The sequence below is a fragment of the Aethalodelphis obliquidens genome, unplaced genomic scaffold (genome assembly GCF_003676395.1).
Source record: "Aethalodelphis obliquidens isolate GAN/ISIS:26980383/991018 unplaced genomic scaffold, ASM367639v1 scaffold1, whole genome shotgun sequence".
Classification (NCBI taxonomy): Eukaryota; Metazoa; Chordata; class Mammalia; order Artiodactyla; family Delphinidae; genus Aethalodelphis; species Aethalodelphis obliquidens.
In genome coordinates this window covers 6,330,313-6,350,087 of record NW_020837945.1, presented here as the reverse complement: position 1 = coordinate 6,350,087, position 19,775 = coordinate 6,330,313, and the positions used below count along the sequence as shown (strand labels likewise).

Sequence of the window (19,775 nt, the reverse complement as noted above, 5' to 3'; positions counted from 1 at the left end):
ACATTTTCTTCTCTTAACATAATGCCCATTCATTATAAGCTTAGCTGGACTTAGTTTCTTATAAATCTCTTATTTCCTTGGATTCATCTACTACACCTTTACTTTATAGCCATTTAACTTATAAGCTGGGCCTGCCCGGCCTGCCTCTGAAGCCTCTCTACAGAAGGATACCAGATGCATTAAACAAAGGCATCTTCTCGTAAGAATCTGCACTTCAAAACAGCATATGAAGAACCAGCAATTGGCTCTCCAATGTAGCTACCTCTCATTTCACATCATCACAGAAACGGTGCAGTTTAGTACCCATCCCTTCCTTACAGAAAACTCGGTAGCTGTAAACATTTTTGTTGTTTCAAAACACATTTCAATACTTATTCATTCCAAAGATCCGAACACCATGTAGCTGCGGCATTTTGGGAACTAGCACACTCAGGAGAGCAGCTGTGTTTAAGATGAAGTGAGTTGGATCATACTTCGTATAGAAACTTGCCAGAAAATATAGAATTATTGGAGACATTGTGAAAAACTTCCGTGAAGATGTAAACTGTACTCCATAGTCCAGTTGTTCCCAGTGTGTTAGGAGCCTCGCTTTACCCTGGTCAGGAGTTTCAAATGGTGTTCCTTTTACTGCATGCAAAAATACATACATCCCCAGATTAGGTATAACATTTGTTAAGGTCCAGGCAACAGGAATACTGAGTAAAACGATACGAAGCAAGCCAACTCCCAAAGCGTATGTCGTCCACATACCCCGGCTGTTCATTACACGGGTATTTGGATTCACCTCGCTGTGGGCAACTCCAACATTCACGTTTGCGATTTAATGTAGTGTTGTGTCCATAAAGAGTGGTCAGAGTTCAAATCACTCCTTCATGAGCACTGAAGCCGCCGCCCCACTCCCGGCGGGTGGCTCGGCGCGGTATCAACTCCGCTGCCGGGAGCACACATTGTTACCCCACAGAATTGGGGAGCTGAAGATTTTTCCCTCTCCACCTAAGCTCTTCCGAGAATTTTTCTGAGAATTTGCCTCCAATCTAAGGACTGTGAAACCCTCTTATGCCCAATATACAAAAGAATCTCTGGGTATTACAGATTCACACAAGAGCAAAGCCGTCACACAATTAAAGGGCCTACGGCACCTTTAAATTCCCACTAACACCCGATTCTTTCGATTCAAACCCTTTGTATGTTAAGAGCCATGCAAAGGATAAACTAATTTTAGCAAGAGAAAGCACTCAGCAAAATGACTACCCCACAGCATGTGCTCAGTAAATAAGAGCGAAAAATCAATGAGCCACCTACAACCTGCTTCCTGTCGTCACTAAAATACTAACCACTTAAAAACTCAAAAGAGACGAATAAACACTAAAAAGAAAGTTTAATGCCTGCAACCCACCTCAGTTTTCCCCTACCCCCAATTTCTACCTTCATGTCTGATGATCTAAGCCAGACTTCAACCCTGGATCATATCACAGCACTAGATCTGTGGGTTCTAGCATCGAGGCAGTAACTATACCGCATCGAGGCAGTAACTATACCACATCGCCAGAAGAGCCAGTGTCGGTGGTTGTCAAAGTGTGGTCTATCCAGAGACACCCGGGAGTCTCAGACCCTTTCAGGGACTCCATGAGGTCAAAGCCAGTTTTATAGTAACACTAACACCTGTCTTTCTCACTCTCGCTCTCTCAATATACTGTGGAGTTTTCCAGAAGATTTATGACATGTGATATTGCAACGGATTGAAAATAAAGGCAGGAATGAGAAAGAATCCAGCTGTCTTCCAGTAGGCCAGCCATTAAAGAGACTTGAAAAAAAATGCAAAGGAATGCTGCTCTTCCTAGTAGACGACTTTGTTTTGGAAAATATAGTTTTTTAATAAAATATATTATTTATGTCAACCTATAACGGGCCTATTATTTTTTAATCAATAAAATATATTTAAAATTTCACAGTTTTACTTTCTAATACAGTAAAAATGCTCTGGTTAGCACAGTCCACAAAAACAAAAGCTCTTGGAGGTCTTTAGTAATTTTTAAGAGTGTGAAGGGGTTCCAAAACCAACAAGTTTGAGAACCCCTGCCCTGTATGACAAAGATATGCTGGTTATCAGTTCCTTCGCCTGAAGTTCTAGGGGGTCAGCCAACCTGTGGACTTAGTCACACTTACATTCCCAGCACCCGCACAGCACCTGCATGCGGTGGTGCCCAGTGTGTGAAGGAGGGAGGAGGGGAGGGGGCAGGGCAGACCCGAGGACCTTTCCATCGATTATCACTAAGTAGTGCAACTAAGGCACAGGTAGGAAAACACATCGAGAGAACATGGAAAGTTGTTTGGGGTGAATCGCTCACCATGAAGAAAATAAGCAAATGGAAAAAGACTTGGAGATCTATGTCGAAAGGAAGGGAAGGCAGGAAACACAGAAACAGATATTCATGTCCCAGCGAGGCTTGTCTGGCGCATCTAGTCCAACCCCTCTCACAGCTGCCGGTGCTCCAAGAAGAGCACCTCCGCATGTGACCCACCCCAGCCGCAAGCCTGGGCAGCCAGCTGTACCCAGGTTTCTGCGACCACCCTCAACTGTGCACCACACGCCCTCACCCACGTGCCCCTATGGCTCTGATAAGAATGTATCTCGGAGGGGAACGGAGTCAAGATGGTGCTGTGGGAAGACGGGGAGTTAGCGTCTCCCCACAACTAAGGCTTCTGCCTGCAGCTGGTGGGGGACACTGACCCCCAAGGAGACGGGAGGAACCCCAGAGTGAACTGGCAGGACGTGGGGGGACTAAGGGGGGAGGAGAAGTGGAGGCCAGACAAGACCAGTGCCCCTGAGGCCCTGAGATCAGGAGACGCAGGTGAGAGGGACTCTCTAGGAACAGCAAGAGAGGAGCAGAGGGAGATTGCCCCGCCCACTCAGCCCGGGGAGCCTGCTGAGCTCCCAAGCCAGTACCCCCCCTCCAAAGACCCATGCAGGCCGTGTGGGCCCTGGGGGCATAGGAGGGAGGCTGGGGAGGTCAGAAGAGGCAGGTGGGAGGGGCCCTCCTATACCCCAGATTGGAGGAGCAGGAGAGGAGAGGAGGGCGTTTGCCCCACCCACTCGAGCCCAGGAAGCTTGCCAGGCTCCCAGGTGAGATCCCCGCCCTCTGAGACCAGGGGTGGGGGGTACACCTGGGCCCCATCTGTTCCTTGAGCCTAAACCCCACCCCCCACAGCTCCTAGCGCCTTTTCCAGCCCTGTGGGTCCTGAGAATAGGCCCCACTCACCACCCAAACCTCACCCTTGCTTAGGCCCCGCCCACCACAGCCAAGGCCTTCCCCCTCAATCTTTTTTTTTTTTCCTTTTCTTTTCCTTCCTCCTCTTTTTTACTATATGGTACCAATGTACCTTCCGGTTATTGATTCATCTGTATTTTTATTTTTATATTCTTTCTAACATATCTGTTAGTTTCCTAGTCTAATTTTATTTTCTAATTTGTTATTGTTCTCTCTCTTTTTTTTTTTTCCCTCCCCACACGGCTTGCAGGATCTTGATTTGGGAGCCCAGGGTCGGGCGGAAACTCCTGCAGTGGGAGCTCTGAGTCCGAACCACTGGACTAACAGAGAACCTCAGACCACAGGGAATATTCATTGGAGTGAGGTCTCACAGAGTTCCTCATCTCAGCACCAAGACCCAGCTCTACCCAATAGCCTACAAACTCCAGTGTTGGAAACCTCAGGCCAAACAACCAGTAAAACAGGAACACAATCCCACTCATAAAAAAAAAAAAGAAATGGCAAAAAAATATGTCACAGATGAAGCAGCAAGGTAAAAACCTACAAGACCAAATAAATGAAGAGGAAATAGGCAGTCTACCTGAAAAAAGAATTCAGAGTGATGATAGTAAAGATGATCCAGAATCTCAGAAATAGAATGGAAGCACGGATTAAGAAAATACAAGAAATGTTTAACAATGATTTAGAAGAACTAAAGAACAAGCAAACAGAGATGAACAACACAATAACTGAAATGAAAAATACGAATCAATAACAGAATAACAGAGGCAGAGGAACAAATAAATGAGCTGGAAGACAAAACGGTGGAAATAACTGCCGAGGAGCAGAAGAAAGAAAAAAGAAAGAAAAGAATTGAAGACAATCTCAGAGACCTCTGGCACAACACTAAACGCACCAATATTTGAATTATAGGGGTCCCAGAAGAAGAAGAGAAAAAGAAAGGGTCTGAGAAAATATTTGAAGAGATTATAGTGTAAAACTTCCCTAACATGGGAAGGGAAATAGTCACCCAAGTCCAGGAAGCATAGAGAGCCCCATACAGGATAAACCCTACGAAAAACACACCAGGATACATATTAATCAAACTAACAAAAATTAAATTCAAAGAAAAAATATTAAAAGCAACAAAGGAAAAACAAAAAAAAAAACATACAAAGGAATCCCCATAAGGTTATCAGTTGATTTTTCAGCAGAAACCCTGCAAGCCAGAAGGGAATGGCAGGAAATACTTAAAGTGATGAAAGAGAACAACCTACAACCAAGATTACTCTACCCAGCAAGGATCTCATTCAGATTTGATGAAGAAGTCAAAAGCTTTTCAGAAAAATAAAAGCTAATAGAATTCAGAACTACCAAACCAGCTTTACAACGAATGATAAGGAACTTCTCTAAGTGGGAAACACAAGAGAAGAAAAAGGCCCACGAAACAAACCCAAAACAATGAAGAAAAAGGTAATAGGAACATACATATCAATAATAACCTTGAATGTAAATGGATGAAATGCCCCAACCAAGAGACACAGACTGGCTGAATAGCTACAAAAACAAGACCCATCTATATGTTGCCTACAAGAGACCCACTTCAGACCTAGGGACACATGCAGACTGAGAGTGAAAGAATGGAAAAAGATATGCCATGTAAATGGAAATCAAAAGAAAGCTGGAATAGCAATACTCGTATCAGATAAAATAGACTTTAAAATAAATAATGTTACAAGAAATAAGGAGGGACACTACATAATGATCAAAGGATCAATCCAAGAAGAAGCTATAACAATTATAAATGTTTATGCACCCAACATAGGAGCACCTCAATACATAAGGTAAATGCTAACAACCATGAAAGGAGAAATCGACAGTAACACAATAATAGTAGGGGACTTTAACATCCCACTTACACCAATGGACAGATCATCCAAACAGAAAATAGATAAGGAAACACAAGTGTTAAATGACACAGCAGACCAGATAGATCTAATTGATATTTATAGGAGATTCCACCCAAAAGTGGCAGAATACACTTTCTTCTCAAGTACACATGGAACATTCTCCAGGATAGATCACATATTGTTTCACAAATCAAGCCTCAGAAAATTTAAGAAAATTGAAATTGTATCAAGCATCTTTTCTGACCACAACACTATGAGACTGGAAATCAATTACAGGAAAAAAAACCTGTAAAAAACACAAATACATGGAGGCTAAACAATGTGCTACTAAATAACCAAGAGATCACTGAAGAAATCAAAGAAGAAATTTTAAAAATACATAGAAAGAAATGACAACAAAAACACAGTGACCCAAAACCTATGGGATGCAGCAAAAGCAGTTCTAAGAGGGAAGTTTATAGCAATTCAATCTCACCTCAAGAAACAAGAAAAATCTCAAATAAACCATCTAACCCTGCACTTAAAACAACTAGAGAAAGAAGATCCAAGAAAACCCAAAGTCAGTAGAAGGAAAGAAATCATAAAGATCAGAGCAGAAATAAATGAAATAGAAACAACAAAAAAAAAACCAATGGCAAAGATCAATAAAGCTAAAAGCTGTTTCTTTGAAAAGATAAACAAAGTTGACACACCCTTAGCCAGACTCATCAAGAAAAACAGAGAGAGGACACAAATCAATAAAATTAGAAATGAAAAAGGAGAAATCACAACTGACCCTGCAGAAATAAAAAGGATTATAAGAGACTACTACAAACAACTATATGCCAGTAAAATGGACAACCATGAAGAAATGGACAAATTCTCGAAAAGGTACAATTTTCCAAGACTGAACCAGGAAGAATTAGAAAATATAAACAGACTTATCACAAGTAATGAAATTGAAACCGTAATTAAAAATCTTCCACAAACAAAAGCTCAGGACCAGATGGCTTCACAGGTGAATTCTATCAAATATTTAGAGAAGAGCTAACACCAATCCTTCTCAAACTCTTCCAAAAAATTGCAGAGGGAGAAACACTCCCAAATTCATTCTACGAAGCCACCATCACCCTAATACCAAAACCAGAAAAAGACATCACAAAAAAAGAAAATTATAGACCAACATCACTGATGAACATAGATGCAAAAATCCTCAACAAAATACTAGCAAACAGAATCCAACAGCACATTAAAAGGATCATACACCATGATCAAGTGGGATTTATCCCAGGGATGCAAGGATTCTTCAAAATACACAAATAAATCAATGTGATACACCACATTAACAAATTAAGGAATAAAAACCATATGATTATCTCAATAGATGCAGAAAAAGCTTTTGACAAAATTCAACACCCTTTTATGATAAAAACCCTGCAGAAAGTAGGCATAGAGGGAACTTTCCTCAACATAATAAAGGCCATATATGACAAACCCACAGCCAACATCGTTCTCAATGGTGAAAAACTGAAACTATTTCCACCAAGATCAGGAACAAGACAAGGTTGCCTACTCCCACCACTATTATTCAACACAGTTTTGGAAGTTTTAGTCACATCAATCAGAGAAGGAAAAGAATTAAAAGGAATCCAAATCGGAAAAGAAGAAGTTAAGATCTCACTGTTTGCAGATGACATGATACTATACATAGAGAATCCTAAAGACGCTACCAGAAAACTACTAGAGCTAATCAATGAATTTGGTAGAGTAGCAGGATACAAAATTAATGCACAGATATCTCCTTCATTCCTATACACTAAAGATGAAAATTCAGAAAGAGAAATTAAGGAAACACTCCCATTTACCATTGCAACAAAAAGAATAAAATACCTAGGAATAAACCTACCTAAGGAGACAAAAGACCTGTACTCAGAGAACTATAAGACACTGATGAAAGAAATCAAAGATGACACAAACAGATGGAGAGATATACCATGTTCTTGGATTGGAAGAATCAACATTGTGAAAATAACTATACTACCCAAAGCAATCTACAGATTCAATGCAATCCCTATCAAACTACCAATGGCATTCTTCACAGAATTAGAACAAAAAATCTTACAATTCGTATGGAAACACAAAAGACCCTGAATAGCAAAAGCAATCTTGAGGAAGAAAAACAGAGTTGGAGGAATCAGGCTCCCCAACTCCAGACTATATCACAAAGCTACAGTAATGAAGACAGTATGGTACTGGCACAAAAACAGAAATATAGATCAATGGAACAGGATAGAATGCCCAGAAATAAACCCACGCACATATGGGCACCTAATTTATGACAAAGGAGGCAAAAACATACAATGGAGAAAAGACAGCTTCTTCAATAAGTGGTGCTGGGAAAACTGGACAGCTACATGTAAAAGAATGAAGTTAGAACACTCCTTAACACCATACACAAAAATAAACTCCAAATGGATTAAAGGGCTTCCCTGGTGGCACAGTGGTTGAGGGTCCGCCTGCCGATGCAGGGTACACGGGTTCATGCTCTGGTCCGGGAAGATCCCACATGCCTCGGAGCGGCTAGGCCCGTGAGCCATGGCCACTGAGCCTGCACTTCCAGAGCCTGTACTCCGCAACGGGAGAGGCCACAACAGTGAGAGGGCCGCGTACTGAAAAAAAAAGGATTAACTACTTAAATGTAAGACCAGACGCTATAAAACTTTTAGAGGAAAACATAGGAAAAACACTCTTTGACATAAACCACAGCATGATCTTTTCTGACCCACCTCCTAGAGTAACTGAAATAAAAACAGAAATAAATAAATGGGACTTAATTAAACTTAAAAGTTTTTGCACAGCAAAGGAAACCATAAACAAGACAAAAAGACAACCCTCAGAATGGGAGAAAATATTTGCAAATGAAACAACAGACAAAGGATTAATCTCCAAAATATGCAAACAGCTCATGGAGCTCAATATCAAAGAAGCAAACAATCCAGTGAAAAAATGGGTGGAAGACCTAAATAGACATTGCACCAAGGAAGACATACAGATGGCCAAGAGGCACATGAAAAGATGCTCAACATCACTAATTATTAGAGAAATGCAAATCAAAACTACAATGAGGTTATCACTTCATGCCAGTCAGAATGGCCATTATCAAAAAAGCTAGAAACAATAAATGCTGGAAAGGGTGTGGTGAAAAGGGAACCCTCCTACACTGTTGGTGGGAATGTAAATTGATACAACCACTATGGAAAACATTATGGATGTTCCTTAAAAAACTAAAAATAGAGCTACCATATGACCCAGAAATCCCACTACTGGGTATATACCCTGAGAAAATCATAATTCAAAAAGAGACATGCACCACAATGTTCATTGCAACACTATTTACAATAGCCAGGACACGGGACCAACCTAAATGTCCATCGACAGATGAATGGTTAAAGAAGATCTGGTATATGTATACACTGGAATATTACTCATCCATAAAAAGAAACAAAATTGAGTTATTTATAGTGAGGTGGATAGACCTAGAGTCTGTCATACAGAGTGAAGTAAGTCCGAAAGAGAAAAACAAATACCGTATGCTAACTCATATATATATGGAATCTTAAAAAAAAAAAAAAAAGGTACTGATGAACCTAGTTGCAGGGCAGGAATAAAGAGGTAGACATGGAATGGACTTCATGACACGGGGTGAGAGGGGAAGCTGGGGTGAAGTGAGAGTAGCATCAACATATATACACTACAGAATGTAAAATCGATAGCTAGTGGGAAGCAGCCGCATAGCACAGGGAGATCGGCTTGGTGCTTTGCAATGACCTAGAGGGGTGGGATAGGGAGGGTGGGAGGGAGGCTCAAGAGGGAGGGGATATGCGGACATGTTTATGCATATGGCTGATTCACTTTGTTGTGCAACAGAAACTAACATGGTATTGTGAAACAATTATACTCCAATAAAGATCTATTTAAAAAAAAAAAAAGAATGTATCTGGGACACATGGTGCTGTTGCCCTGGGTGCCCATCGCTGAGTGTGCCTGGGCACTTAGCTGAAGTGCTGCCATTCTGCCCTCCTGTGAACACCCCACCAGCAAGGCCTGAGGGCTCCTCTATCCACTCCCCAGCCAACACTTGGTATTAGAAGTCTTCCTAATTTTGCCTAATGGATTTAAAGTGATGTCTTATTCTTTTGCTTTGCATTTTTCCCATTCCCATTCCTAAAGAGTGTCTCCTCCTAAGCTTAAGCACCTTTGGAGGTCTGCCTCTCCTGTAGATCACCTGTTTATATCCTTCACCTTTTTTTCCATTAGAATTTCTTCTTCTTTTTTTTTTTTTTAATTTTATTTATTTTTGGCTGCGCTGGTCTTCACTGCTGTGCGTGGGCTTTCTCTAGTTGTAGTGAGCGGGGTCTACTCTTTGTTGTGGTGCATGGGCTTCTCATTGTGGTGACTTCTCTTGTTGCGGAGCATGGGCTCTAGACGTGTGGTCTTCAGTAGTTGTGGCTCGCGGGCTCTAGAGCACAGGCTCAGTAGTTGTGGTGCTCCGGTTTAATTGCTCCGTGGCATGTGGGATCTTCCCGGACCAGGGATCGAACCCAGGTCCCCTGCATTCACAGGCGGATTCTTAAGCACTGCGCCACCAGGGAAGTCCTCTTCTTTTTTTTGAATTGAAATATAATTGATTTACAATGTTGTGTTAGTTTCTGGTGTACAGCACAGTGATTCAGTTTTATATATATATACTTTTTTCTTTTTCATATTCTTTTCCTTTATGGTTTATTACAAGATATTGAATATATTTCCCTGTGCTATACAGTAGGTCCTTGTTGGTTATCTATTTTATATACAGTAGTGTGTATATGTTAATCCCAAGCTCCTAATTCATCCCTCCCCCACCCCCTTTCCCCTTTTCGTAACCATAAGTTTGTTTTGTATATCTGTGAGTCTGTTTCTGTTTTGTAATTAAGTCCATTTGTATCAGATTTTAGATTCCACATGTAAGTGATATCATATGGTATTTGCCTTTCTTTCTTTTAAACCAGTTTCTGAAATAAAGTCATTCTACCAGTTAGTCTTTAAGTCTCTGCTGGCTTATGCATTCAAGAGTCTTTTTTATTGAAGTATGGTTGATATACAATGTTGTGTTAATTTCTGCTGAACTTATTTGTAAATAAGTTCATTTGTATCATGGTTTAGATTCCACACATAAGTGGTATCATATGATATTTGTCTTTCTCTGTCTTACTTCACTTAGTATGAGAATATCTAGGTCCATCCATGTTGCTGCAAATGGCATTATTTCACAGGACTCCTTCTCTGTCTTACTGGTTTGTAGGTGTTTCTTGTATATTCTTTATTAGTTTCAGCTGTGGAAACATCTTTCTGCAACCTGACACCTTCTCCAATCTGTCTTCTTTCTCTAACCTTGTCCATGGGGTCCTCATGGGCAATAGGTGTTATTGATTTTTGTTTGTTTGTTTGTGATGTGAGTTTTTAAACTTTGGCTTACTAATCCTTTTCCCTCTCTAAGGCCAAAGACATCCTCCTACATCTTCTATTGAATTTATGGTTTTATGGTTCACATTTAGGTCTTTACTCCAGTGGGAGTCAAAGCTGGTAATGAAGTTATCTTTACATTGCAAAACAAGCCGTGCAGTAGCCAATGTATAAAAGCCAGGCATTTCCTTGCAATGGCCAGAGAGTCCCCATCTTGAGCCTGTACCTCTGGGGACAGCTCAGCAGGTATGTTCTAAATTCCAATGGCTGAAGGCTTTACGGAGGCTCCTTCTAAGGGAGCTGCTCCAGCCGGAGCCCCCCGGCAAGAACACCCATGCGCGCCTTTCTCCCCAGGACAAACCCCACTGAGCCCCAGTATGTTGGGGCCATCTTAGTTCATGGTTTCCAAGAAAACCCAATTTGTGGTTCCAATGTGGCAGGAGCAGGTACCAGAGTAGTACCTGAAATACCTACATATTCCAATAACCAGCGCCTGCTCTCTGCCAGAAACTGTCATAAGCACTTAGCACCCTTTATCCCAGGATCTTTCTTGTGGTGTAAGGTCTCATTGAAGCCTCAGTGGAGACATTCCAGGGATTGATGAGACATGGCTGGTGAGAATTCACCAGGTGCAGAACATGAAGTGACACACATTACACCCCGAGAAACCAATGTCATTGGACAACCTTCCAGCATCTGCTACAGGAAACCATTCATGGCTTGTACATCCTCTGAGCCCAGCCCTTTGCTTGAGGGTCCTGGTAACAGCGTGACTGCTTAAACCCAGCTGGGGCAAATGCAGAGCCATGGCAAGAAATGCTCGCTGTTAAGGTTGTAACACAAAGCGGAATCTAAAAAATAAAAAATTCACGAACTTCCCTGGTGGCACAGTGGTTAGGAATCTGCCTGCCAATGCAGGGGACACAGGTTCGAGCCCTGGTCTGGGAAGATCCCACATTCTGCGGAGCAACTAAGCCCGTTCACCGCAGCTACTGAGCCTGTGCTCTACAGCCCGTGCTCCACAGCAAGAGAAACCACTGTAGTGAGAAGCCCATGCCTGGCAAGGAAGACCCAACGCAGCCAAAAATAAAATAAATAAATTTATAAAAATTAATTAATTAATTTAAAAGTCACCAAGGGGGGAAAGCAGCAGGGGGGTGGTGGTGGGATGAATTCGGAGATTAGGATTGACATGTATACACTAATATGTATAAAATGAATAACTAATAAGAACCTACTGTATAAAAAAATAAATTAAATAAAATTCAAAAAAATAAAAAAGTCAAACTCATAGAAACAGAGAGTAGAATGGTGATTGCCCGGGGCTGGGGGTGGGGGAAACAGGAGAGGCTGGTAAAAGGGTACAAACTGAGTTATGAGGAAGGTCTGAGGATCGAATGTATAACATGGTGACTGTCATTTCGAATACTGTGTTGAATAATTGAAATTTGCTGAAAGAGTGGAACTTAAGTATTCTCAGAAAATGAGAGAGTAAATACGTGAGGTGTTGGATGTGTGGTAATTAGCAGGATGGTGGGAATCTTTCACAAATTATACAGACATCTGATCACCATATTGTACATTTTAAATACATTACAATTTTATTTGTCAACCATACCTCAATAAAACAAAAAATAAAGCTGTAGCCACATGTCGAGTGGGGTTCTCCCCATCCCCCAGACCTCGACGACGTCAGGTTGGACCCCCAATTCCACGTCAGATGCGGCAGTGTGAGGTCCTCTCCAATCATCCAATGGTTTCCTGAAGTTTCAGCCTCCAGGCCCCGGCCCTGGGGCAAGGTCTCCAGCATGTGAACACACAAGCACACATGAAAACCCAAGCATAATAACAAATGCTGGAGAGGGTGTGGAGAAAAGGGAACCCTCTTACGCTGTTGGTGGGAATGAAAGTTGGTGCAGCCACTATGGAGAACAGTACGGAGGTTCCTCAGAAAACTAAAAATAGAATTACCATAGGATTCAGCAATCCCACTCCTGGGCATATACCTGGACAAAACTATAATTCAAAAAGAGACATGCACCCCTATGCTCATAGCAGCACTATTCACAATAGCCAAGACACGGCAACAACCTAAATGTCCATCGACAGATGAATGGATAAAGAAGATGTGGTACATATATACAATGGAACACTACTCAGCCATAAAAAAGAACAAAATAATGCCATCTGCAGCAACATGGATGGACCTAGAGATGATCATACTAAGTGAAGTAAGTCAGAAAGAGAAAGACAAATACCATATGATATCACTTATATGTGGAATCTAAAATAGGACACAAATGAACCTATCTACGGAACAGGAAAAGACTAACAGGCATAGAGAACAGACCTGTGGCTGCCAAGGCAGAGGGGGTGAGAGAGGGAAGGACTGGGAGGTTGAGATTAGCAGATGCCAACGATTATATAGAGAATGGATCAACAACAAGGCCCTACTGTGTAGCACAGGGAACTAGATTCAGTACCCTGTGATAAACCATAATGGAAAAAAATATTTTAAAAAAGTATGTCAGAAAAAAGAAAGAAAAGCTGAGCACAGCAAATGTGTGCACGTGTGGGCATGGGCATGCATGGCTATTCATGTGTGCGTGCGTGAACACACGTGGAGAGGTACACACATGAGAGGACACATGTACATGAACGGGCGTGCACACTCGCACAAAACCAACTCACACAGAACACCCGTTAGGGGTAACTGGCTTCACTGCAGATTGGTGGCCAGAGAGATGGAGAAGGGTTCAAACTGAAGTTCACCTGCAAAACTACCTCCAACTGCAGATCCTCAGCCGCCGCAGCACCACCACCCCCGTCCCCTGACCTCTCTCTCCTCCCCCTTCTTTTCTCATCCTCCTCTTCTCATCTCTGAAAAAGCAAGGAGTCTTCCTCCTACCTCAAGTTTCATGGCGTTTTCCAAATATCACGACGATTTCCTCCTCGAGAAAAATTCTGCTGCCAGTCGTTCAGATGACCAATGCTTTTAAATCACTTTATATAGTAAGAAGAGATGTACAATTTCAAGAAATTCCTCTCCTGGGCTAGCCTTCCCATGTGGATTCTTTTTTTTTTTAATGTTGAGCCTTCTTTTAATTTATTTATTTTTATTTTTGGCTGTGTTGGGTCTTCGTTTCTGTGCAAGGGCTTTCTCTAGTTGTGGCAAGCGGGGGCCACTCTTCATCGTGGTACGCGGGCCTCTCACTGTCGTGGCCTCTCGTTGCGGAGCACAGGCTCCAGATGCGCAGGTTCAGTAGTTGTGGCTCACGGGCCTGGTTGCTCCACGGCATGTGGGATCTTCCCGTGCCAGGGCTCGAACCCGTGTCCCCTGCATTAGCAGGCAGATTCTCAACCACTGTGCCACCAGGGAAGCCCCCCATGTGGATTCTTGAATGATGCTGTTTGTCACCTACCACGGAGTGTTGGGTACCTCTTAACTATTTCACCCCTCATGTGTTTTTCAGGATCAGAACCAATGCCAGGATCCCAGGTGTCGTGTCAGGCCAAGTCGTTTGCACTCTGCCCAAGAGATTCTAAGAGAACAACACACTGACACATTCTCAATGAACAGATAAGCAGTTCACAGGGGTGCCTGATAAATGTTTTTAATCCTCAGGACATTTTCTTACCAACCACTTTCTCCACTCCTAGTTTAGTTGCCCGTGAAGTCCATTAGCTTAGAATGGGGCTTAGAAAAGCCCATGGCAATGACGCAATAAATTTGGAATCCTCAATGGCCAAAGGCTCAAGACATCTTCAGTTGATATGGCCTCTCAGGAATGCGATGAGCCTGTAATTTTAAGTACTGAACAAAAGTCTCCATGACTAATGAGGAGGAACATTATCAAGGGGCAGAGGGTTGTCCTTCCCAGGAAGAAAAGAAGCTTATCTTCGATTTTAAAGTAGGCTCATCATGGGTTGTCCCAACTGTTTGATGGGTCAAATGTCAGTATTATTTATTTTATAGCTTAAAAAGGTGACATAAATTCTCCAGTTTCACATTTTGCCCCATTGGAATCCACAGTAACAAAAATCACAAAGGAATTTCTGGACTCTTCCCACACGTTCATCCAAAAAACTAATCATTAGAGCATCGGAATATGGTCCCACACTTGGAAAGCAGTGACTGTACCAAGCGCACAAAAATTCAGGCTCAGTAGAAACTCTAAACCTAAGGATTTGGGGGATGTTGAGGGACAGTTTTCCAACATTTGCAGAAGCAACTTTGAGACTTGTCACCAATAAGATCAATTTTGGCAAAGACCTCTCCACATGCCACCTCCTCCAATCCACGCAAAGACTGCAGGAACCAGGTATTAGAGCAACATATAAGTGTTAATTCTCAGTGTTCTTGACACCTTCACAAAGACTCACCTTAGTATTAGTAGTTACTGTCTAGTTAAATATTGGTTGTGTGTGGCTCGCATGAAGGTGCTCACCACATTTTAAAGTAAACAGGCTCTTTTAAAAGCATTTTCCCTCGGGGCGAAGATGCATTTCTCTTGGCCGGGTCTAAGGGAAGAGGTTGGCTTCTATTTGTAAGTTTCCAGCTCCTCAGAGCCTCACTGGGGAGTTTAGACCAGTAATGACCACCAGTGTGGTCATTAGTAGTGGTGTGAACTGGTTTCTTCCTAAGAGAATTCTGTGTCAATATCTAACAATGAAAAGAAGAAATACAGAAATACACATTGCATTGGAAAAGTATCCCCTTTGCCTTGTCAATTCCAATAACACATATCCTCCAAGTTATCAAATATTCAGTGTTTTACACTTCAAGGGCTGGGCAAGGATTGGCTTTTAGGAAAGAAAACTGGCTTAGGGCATATCCTACAATTGAATTAGACCCTATTGGGTGTCTACTCTGTGTCACACGTTATCTCTAACTAATAACAAACCTACCAACAAGGTACGTTGATCCTGTGTTACTTGTCAAGCTCAGAAAGATTAAGTAATTTGTCCAAGGTCAACCAGCAAAGTGAAAGAACCAGAATTCTAAACTAATTTTGTCTGGTCCCAAACTATTGGGCTGTATTAGTCTTAGGCTGCCATAACAAAATATCACAAACCAGGCAGCTTGAACAATAGGAATTTATTTTATCCTAATTTTGTTTCTTTTAAAGCACTTTATTTTTTAAAATTTTATTTTATTATTTATTTTGGCTGCTTTGGGTCTTTGTTGCTGTGCACAGGCTTTCTCTAGTTGGGGCGAGTGGGGGCTACTCTTCATTGCGGTGCACAGGCTTCTCACTGCAGTGGCTTCTCTTGCTGTGGAGCACGGGCTCTAGGCACGCGGGCTTCAGTAGTTGCAGCATGCGGGCTCAGTAGTTGCGGCGCGCAGGCTTAGTTGCTCCGCGGCATGTGGGATCTTCCTGAACCAGGGATCGAACCTGTGTCCCCTACATTGGCAGGAGGATTCTAAACCACTGCGCCACCAGGGAAGTCCCTATTTTATCCTAATTTTGGAGGCTGAGAAGAAGTCCACGATCAAGGTGTCACATTGTTGGTTTCTGATGAGAGCTCTCTTCCTGGCTTGCAAACAGCTGAGCTCACTGGTGTCTCTTCTTACAGGGACACTAATCCTCTCAGAGAAGGGTCCCACACTTATGACCTTGTTTAACCTTAATTACTTCCTTAGAGCTCCCAATTCCAATACAGCTACACCAGTGGTCAGGACTTCGACACAAGAATCTGGGGGGACACATTCAGACCATAACATGGTCTTTCTACTACATCATGTGGCCTCTCTGTATCAATATATCAATTAGAGAAAACACACTAAAATTTTGGATATTTTCAGTCACAACATCACACACTAAGACTCAGGTCTTCCCTGGCCTAAATATTTTCAACCATCAAACTTTTTTTTACTGTTAAATCAGGAAGCAAGAGCACAAGTTAGCAAGATAGAGTCAATCTTTTTCTTGACAACTTCCAAGAATTTTTTTGTATCATTTAATCTCAATTTTAATCTTCTTCAGTTTTAGATATTACAAACACTTTCTCCTAGAGTGACACTTGCATGTTTGCCTTATCTTCTTTACCGAACAGGTCTTCTTCTTCTCTTTTTTTTTTTTTTGCGGTATGCGGGCCTCTCATTGTTGTGGCCTCTCCCGTTGCGGAGCACAGGCTCCGGACACGCAGGCTCAGCGGCCATGGCTCACAGGGGCAGCTGCTCTGCAGCATGTGCGATCCTCCTGGACTGGGGCACGAACCCGTGTCCCCTGCATCGGCAGGAGGACTCTCAACCACTGCGCCACCAGGGAAGCCCAGGTCTTCTTTATTGAACAGAAATTCTTCTGTTCATTTTAACATGCTCAATAGAATACTATTGTCACAGACACATGTGGAAGGACAAAGGACAACTTGGAACTTTGCTCTGCTGGGCTCAGATGACTTTCCCCAGTTCAGTAATCAGCAGGAGTTTGTCTAATTGCACAATTCCAGCCATGCCAGCTAAATCTGTTGCTTGCTCAGAACACTGTAGAATTAAGATATTCCCAAAAGACTAATGAAGCACAAATCAATGAAAGACAGGAACCATAGAAAAATCAGAGTTGCTCCCAGCTGTGAGAGACATAATCTTCCTTTAATATTTTGATTCCCTAGCAGAGCAGAAGTCATTTTTCTCCGTGCATCACACTCAGAGGGACTGCAGACAGCATCATGCTCATATTGAAGGCGCCACGGATTCACAGAGAGGCTGGCCTGCTTGTTATGATGTTGCAGAGGGACAGGAGGCAGCTGTGATATTGATCCCTCCCAGCCCAGAGATGCTTTCAGAGATAATGGGAATCAGAGCTGAGTTCTGAAAAATGAATGGCCATAAAGAACAGTGGTTAAGACATGAGCCTTGGGATAGACTGACATGGGTTTAGTTTCAGCTTCCAGCACTTTCTAGCTGCATGACCTTAGGCAAGTCACTTAACTGACACAGGGCTAGATTGAGCCTTGGAAGGGAGCTGTGTAAAAGGGCTTGGATCAGCCTGGCACTTGGTTTTCCACGTGGAACAAGTATTTGTGGGCAAGAGGGAATTTACTCTTGAGAATGGAGGTTCCACTGCAAATTAAGCATCTTGACCTCAGGACAGAGGGAAGACTTGCTCCTTCTCCTGGGCTCAGAGGGGAGGGTGCAAAGCCCAGCTGAGAAGCCGAATGATAAGAGAGCCCCTGTCACGGTGCATCCAGCACTTTGGAAGGACCATTTCAAGTTCCTCCCAGGGCAGGAAGGGAGGTTGTTCCTCACAGTGTCTTTTTTTTTTTTTTTTTACCTTTTATTTTATTGTGGCAGAGTATACACAACACAAAATTTACCATTTTGATCATTTTTAAGTGTAGAGGTCAGTGTCATTAAGCCCATTCTCATGGTTGTACGACCATCACCACCCTCTATTCACAGAACTTTTTCATCATCCCAAGCTCAACCCCTGTCCCATTAAGCCGTAACTCCCCGTCCCCTCCCCTCTCCCCTGGCACCTACTACTCTAGTTTCTGTCTCTATGAGTTTGGCTACTCAAGGCACCTCATAGCATGTAGCATCTTTACAGAATTTGCCTTGTTGTGACTGGCGTATTTCACTTATCCTAACATCCTCAAGGTTCATCCCTGTTGGAGCACATTTTAGAATTTCACTTCTTTTGCAGGCTGGATAATATTCATAGTAAGGAATAAGACTGGATGATCCTATGGATGGACCACATTTTGCTTCTCCAGTCATCCATCGGTGACTCTTGGGCTGCTTCCGCCTCTTGGCCACTCCAAGTGATGCTGATGAGCAACGGTGGACAGGTACCCGCCCACATCCCTGCCACCCCCCACAGTGCCCTCCACCCGGCCCTGGCCCTGGAGATTGTCCCTGTATCCAGGCTCTGTGATGACACCGATGCCCAGACATCTTCCCTTCAGGTCTCAGTAAAAGCAAGGCTGACTTCATGTCTTCCCTCTGTACTCATCTGAGGAGGTGACTGTTCTGAGAAAAATTCCAGAACAATTCTCAGAAGAATGTCGTGGGGCCGCAGTAGCTGGGAAGGAGACCTGAGTTCACCCCCTACTATCACCTGAATGTCGCAGAGAAGCCATTGCTTAACTTTCTTGTCAGACAATATATGGGGACCTGCCTTAGGAGGACACAACATTTTCTCCTGGTGGTTGTTAGCAGGTTAAAAGCCATGCAAACCTGAGATAATTGCATCACACCCCGTAAATTATTAGTGTGTGTGTGTGTGTGTGTGGCAGTAACATAGACCAGTACCCAACAGCACTGAGTAGAGAGAATGACCTAGAATTTCCTGGTGTTTCCAAAGTCAGATGACCTCCAAGCAGGAGGCCTCCACTCAAGCCTGGTGACCAAAACTATGACCCTCTGGAAACTGTGGGTCCCAAGCCGGAGCTCAGCACTCCTCCAGATGGGCAATTCACATCCCCCCCCAGGTGCGAGCCCAGATAGCTTGGCCACCCATCCCTAGAGCAGAGGTTTGACCAGATCTGAAGTCATGTTGGGGAAGCTAGTAAATAGTCTTGTTCAGGCTTCAGAGGAAACAATAGGTCTTTGACTAAACAAAGACCCTGAAAGAGCTACATGCCCAACTGCTAGACTACGTGCAGGTCCGCAGAAATGGTGTTAGCAAGTCTTGGGAACCAACAGATAAAGAAGGGAGTAAGTCACGCAGCTCCTTGGGCCTTGGGGATCCGGCTGGTTCCCAGGGATCAGGGAATATTCTGAGACTTACAACTAAAGTATCAAAGCATTTGCAACAATAGCCGGAGCTACATACTTGCACTGATAGTAAGTTGATAGTAATCAGCGTTAAAAGCAGGACTCCTTTGGGCGGCACTCTGAGGCGTCACCCGTAGGGTGGACGCACCGCCTGGGACCTCCCCAACTGGGACTCCAGATTGCTGTTCAAGGGACTTCCCAGCTGCTGCTTGGTTCTGGAAGTAGGTGTCAGCCCAATTCAGTTATGTATGCTCTGTTATATACTCTGTTAATATTCTTATTCCTTTCCTTTTAATGATTGTATATTGAAATTAAGTTAAATCACCTTTTTTTTTTTTTTTTTTTTTTTTTTTTTTTTTTTGCGTTTCGCTGGTCTCTCACTGCTGTGGCCTCTCCCGTTGCGGAGCACAGGCT

At 42.9% G+C, this 19,775-nt stretch overlaps 1 pseudogene; it reads right to left on the bottom strand.

The window, feature by feature from the left end:
* Positions 1-364: 364 nt before the first annotated feature.
* LOC113623773 (ORM1-like protein 1 pseudogene) lies at positions 365-820 on the bottom strand (annotated as a pseudogene).
* Between the last annotated feature and the right edge of the window lie 18,955 nt (positions 821-19,775).